The sequence below is a fragment of the Scomber scombrus genome, chromosome 21 (genome assembly GCF_963691925.1).
Source record: "Scomber scombrus chromosome 21, fScoSco1.1, whole genome shotgun sequence".
Classification (NCBI taxonomy): Eukaryota; Metazoa; Chordata; class Actinopteri; order Scombriformes; family Scombridae; genus Scomber; species Scomber scombrus.
In genome coordinates, this window is record NC_084990.1 from 16675066 (window position 1) to 16681104 (window position 6039).

Consider the following 6039-nt stretch of genomic DNA (forward strand, 5'->3'; position numbering starts at 1 on the left):
AGCATGGAGAAGCGAGCCGGAGCTGTAAAATAACGGTTCCTTCTTTAATGAGCGGCTGGGGACCGCAATATCTGGTGACAGAGAGGGTCCCTTTGCTGAGTCTCTGTCACAGTGGAAAGGCTCATCCTAAATCTCGCTCTTATTGCGACGAGCACAGCGTGACAATATCTCACTCCGGAGACACAACTTCAGGTTTTTATGGGTACTTGGGTAATTGAACAGCTGGAGGTAAAAAGGCCTAATTCACTTATCCGTAAAGAAAATGTACCCAAACTAAACGTCTGATGAATTGATATTGGTATTCTCTCTTTAATCCCTCTCTGTTGCTTTTCACTCGTAGTAGTTAATCACTGAGATACTGTATGTTTGTGAACAAGCAGTGTTTGGCGCTGGAGTGATGGCATCATCTAGGCTACATGTGTCCTGGTGTAAATAAGCCTGTCAGATTAGACACTAGTTCATATGTAATAGAGGACAAGACTGAGGGATGGCTGCAGTGTCGTTTTATGGCCCCTCAAACCACACTTGTCAGGGGAACTGGCCCTCAAGACAGCTCGGATGGGTAAAACAAATAGGTTTTGCCTCTGTAGTTTACAATTACCCAACAGAGAGACAGACTATATAGCATTTGGCTATATAGTATAGCAACACAGGATCACTGTTGCTTTTGATAGTGCAAAGGCAAACATGACTGCAAATAGTTGAACTAATGCAAAGTCACACTTTCATGTTTTACAATTAAGCAAATTTAGTTTAAAGAGACACACATTGTTCCAATTTTAACATAAATCCCAATTTTCTCTCCTTAGACAGTGCCTTCAGGGTGTTGCGCTTATGCTCTTGAAGCTTTTCATTATCAGTTTTATTACACTGCTAGTGTGATACTATTGCACATCTTGAAATTTTGCACAGCACATAAACATGTAATTACACAACAGAATATTATAACTACATTTTCATTTCAATACAGAAAATATCCAAATTGTTTCACAAGGAGGTGCAAAAACAAATCAGTTATACTGTAAATGCAAATATTTTCAATTTGGGATTACCAGTGACCGTGTTCACACAGCCCCTGGCACTGATGTTTTTTAGTAATACGATGTTAAGCAGAGAGCAAAGATAAAAGAATCTATCTATGTACTTCTCATCTCAGTTAGAAGTCATAAATCCCCCAGAGTTACGATCATTTTAGCATGTTTTCATTTATGTTTTGATTAAAAAGGATGTCTTTGTTAGAACTGGAGGGCTTTCACAGATGAATTCCAATTAACATTCAGTAAAAAAGCCCAGCAGGGATTCACTTTCTAACCAGGAAACCCTCCCTGTACAGAATTGCTGGAAATTAACAGCATGCTTTCAAAACATTGTAATTACAGCTTTGTCATGGAAAAACAAAAAAAAATACTAATAGTTTGGTTCCTTATTTGATCCGTGAATAACAGTCAAGGAAGTGCACACAGAGGTCTGAACAGAACTCATTTGTTTGCGCCCTTTGCCTCTCTTTTATACACCAAATACATCCTGTCCGACATCCAGCAAAGGAGCCATTGCATTGTGCGCTGCCACCCTAACTGTGACAGCTCCATAACAAGCCCAGTGCACAGCAGAGCCTAGAGGCCCACTCTGCCAACGCTTCTCTAAAAAAGCACTGAAGGCACACACAGACAGCTCCCTCCTCTCTATGGACAAACACTCACATACACACACTGAGTCAACCTGCGACACGTGACAGGGCCTTGCCACAGACGCTCAGGCTCTGCTATTCCCCACAGTTCGCTGTCATGGACTCCTCACATGCATGCAGTGAACAAAATATCTGCCACTTTGAAACATTACGAAAAGTTGCGGTTGAGGTTCCCATTCTCTAAGCATTAACCACAAAATCATCTATGTAGGGATGCAACTAATTTTGCCTAACTGACTAATGAGTCATCAAAATAGTTCAATGAATCAATTAATTCTTTCACTGCTACACCGAAGAAAGTAAAATACACTCAAACTTATACACTTCACTTTGTTTTTCCCCCAGTTAATGACTGTTACCATGTGTTGGAATGTCATCACATCCTGAAAATGATCAAGGCCAAAAGCCAGTAAAATGTCTCCCTTTGAAATGTGTGGGAAACATCTGTCTCTGGCAGCCTTGGATCCCAGAGAGAGACATCTGTCATGGTGTGGTAACAAGTCAAAAGTCCCCCAAGATCAACATGTATGCATTCATCTATACATTTCGTCCTAATTAGCAAGTTATGTTATAATTGAAAATGTTTTTAAAATTAAAATAATATGTGTGTTTCATATTCCCTAATAAGCTTCCTGTAGCACTTTGAACTCTTTGCCAGGGAACAGAATATATTTTTCTCTTTTTGAAATTATGATTGGTCTTGTGTGGACACGGAACAGATGGTGTTATCTACCTCATGGGTGAAAGGAGCAACAAGTGTGCAATTAAGGGGCCTGAGAAGATCCCGTCAGTTCAAAACAGATAAACTCTGAAAAGTAAACCAATTGAGGCATATACTGCAAAAATGAATAGTTCATACCTTGAGCATATTGAGAGCAAAATTTTACATCCTGAATCCTAATATATGGTAAAATGAAATCTGCAAGCATGCATGAAAGCTAATGATCAATTCATGCAATTTTAAGTGGTCAGCAATATGTAGACTGTGTCTACATTAACAGCCTCTTCATACACAGCTAGTGGTAATCGTCTTCCAGTAAATGCCTATCCAGCAGATTTTTTTTCTTCCATACTGAGGTTAAAGACAAATGTTGTGTGTAAGAACCCAGACACTGGATCTCAAATGAGTTTAAGTGACAAATGACACATGAAGCACCTGCAGCTTTTACACCTGAAGTCGAATTGTGTTACCGTGGTGATCAGGCTACAACTTACTGTTGTGCGCGAACAGTAGCGGCCTTGCTCCATCTTTCATTCAAGCTGACTCGGTATCAATCACATGACACCCTAGTGATAGATAGGCAATCTAATAACACTAGGAGCAAAAATAACTTCACTCCCTCAATCCTTGACCTTATGGAGCGAGCAGTCAGTTTGGTTAAAAGCTACGGCTATCACATAAAAATGGATTTTTCTTTTGGATCAATTGCAGTGGAAACATTTGAACTAAAATGGCCATAGAAAGCTGTCACTAATAAATAATTGCTGTTATCATGGATTTATACCCTCTCCGCCTCCTCTACAAGCAGCTATTATTGAAGAGTGGTTTTGACTGCAGCCTATTTACACCACAAATAAAAGACAATGCAAGCAAGTTTTTTTCGCCAGTGAAGGAACTGCCTTTGGACAAGGAACCATCTCAGCATGTGCAGAGCCGGAGGAAGACACAATTACCATCAAATGTAGTGCTGAGGCGCCACACAGGACACAGAGGAAGTGGTGAAACATTTAGGTCACGCCAAGTTCAAACATGCTCACAGCTACGGCAGTGTGAGGAGAGGACATCACAGATGATGCAGGATTTCTTAATTGTGAAGGCATAAAATTGATTTAGTAATTCAAATTTAAAGAATGACAAGGCAAACATCGTGTCTGCAAAGAAATGGCTACTGGTTCATTGAGTGTATATTCAATTTGCTAATGGTTTAAGGTAATGGAGTTGGGAAGTGACTGGGAAAATTTATTGAGGATGTGTGACAGATTCTTGCTCTTTATCTCAGCAGCTCTTGTGTGGCTAACTTTGGCTTTTTTTTACAAGATATCATGATTTAATGTCTTGATTAGGAGCAATTGCAAATTAGCTGCATCCCACAAGTACTCTGACACCCCAGGTGTATGTGTGGCAACCATCTTTATTTCATAAAATGAGAATTTTATCATGGAAAGGACAAAATATGAATAAGTGAACGGGAGCTCATGACAACAAATTCTATTTTTGTCTTGTGTCTTCAGTACAAACAAATATAAGCCACAGCTCCTCGGGTTTCATCCAACATATCAATATTCAGCTGATAATGCCTTTAATCTGTGGCCAAGAGAGCCTTGCTTAACTCCTCCAAACTCCACAGGGGGTATCCACTAATGATCAAAAATGATCTGGAAATAAGAAGTAAATCGCTTATAATGAATTCAAATAGGCCTCTGCATTTATAATACAGCACCCTGCATTATCAGAGCTGACCTCCTTGGATGGTAACAATGAAAAAGTGGAAAATGATATGGCAATGTTGCGCTCTGTTCAAAAAGAAACTACTGATGAACTGTTTGATGTATTTTACTTTCCTCCAGGGCCCATTGATAATTCATACAACATACTAAAGAAAAGCTACTGTAGTGCTGTATGATCACTTCATTTAAATGAATGACTGCACCGTACCTGTTAAAGGTTGCTTAATCCCCCGATTCTCCACATCAAACCCTGACTGATACCCAAATTTGCCACTTCTGCAGCTGACTACTGCATATCATTCAATCTTAAAAAAAATACCTAAATCAGGAATTAAATCTCCTTGGATGCAGAAACAGAATTCGAAAAATGAATCAACTAGAAATTTCTCTTTGTGCAATTGGTATAAATTCGGTTTTGGAAGATCGTTTACTAATTGAGTTAAGCTGCTTTACTCTTCACCAATGACATTTGATACTGGGTAAGGATGCACCATCTCTTCCTCCCTATTTGACATTTTCAATCAAACCATTAATATATTATTTATCATTGAAAGGACAAAATATGAATAATTAGTAAACGAAGGCTCATGACGACAAATCCAATAAGTCACAAAGTTTCACTCTGCAGAGGGGTACTAACCAGGGACGCCCTGTGACTCCCTCATTATTTTAAATATTTAATCAAGCTATTAGAAGACACCATTGTCAGAAAACAGTACCAAATCATAACATAATGGAAAGTTATAAGCATAATCTAAATGTATTAACTGACAGCACACCAGACATAACAAGTTACTCTGGAGAAACAGGAATTACTGATCGGCAGAATTGAACTAACTTTTAGTCTAAAAATAAGATTTGTACAGAAGGAGATTCTCGAAGGTAAAAAGTGGTTTGGTTTGGAAAACAAAATAGAAAATCAAAAAGCATTTTTGTGCATTATTTTTGCAACCACTCGTCTGTAATGAGCTTAGCAAGTTTGAAGGCTTATCTTTAAATTTGAAAAACTTTACTGTCAACAAACTGCAGTGCAGTCATGTGTCAAAGTGTGATCATGTTTAAAAGGCTGTTCGTGTTTGTGACTTTATGACAGATGGTAGCCAAAATGTCAAAGACACACGAGGCTTACTGCAGAGGGATCAATCCAGTAGGATACCCCTGTGTGTCTGTAGTGGATCCCCTTGGGAGGGACGCCACCAAAGGCTTTTTCTGATCTCAGCAAGCTACAAAGCGAGACCCCCTACCTCAGGTCCTAATTCCATGAAGGCAAACAGCACACCAAGCTTAGAGACGCCTACACCTCATTCATTCACCTACAGGCTCTCAGGAGTCCATTCAACACTGTGCACTCTGGGGATAAAACTAATTGAACCTTCAATAAGAAAATATTTAGTCAATAGACTCCTGCTGAATGGGTAATCTGTAAATTGACAAATAACAGCTCTTTAGGCATGTAACTAGATAATCACACAAGAGAAAAAAGTCACAATACACATCAGTGAAATACTAAGTAATGTGTCAATAATTTACTATACTATACTATACTATACTATATTACTCCATGTGGCTAAAACATATTAATCAATGTCAAATAGTGTTAAAACCTTTACTCCTCTTTCATTGAATTCATATCTCAAATGTTTGTTTTGCGGTATTTGTAAACATGTCAACTTTTTACTATTGTGAACTAAGTACCTACATTATATGTCAAATTGTGTGAAGGGTCATTTTACTTGTTTACAAATACAGCAACCTGAAGGTCTAACTGCAGTCTCGTGTATCGTGCAGTTTCTTTTTGATGCAAATGAAGCTGTGTTTTGTCCGACAGACAGAGAGAAATCACACACTGCCTGACTCTCGCCTCTGACTGGATGTACTATGATCTACTCTTTACTTAATGAGGT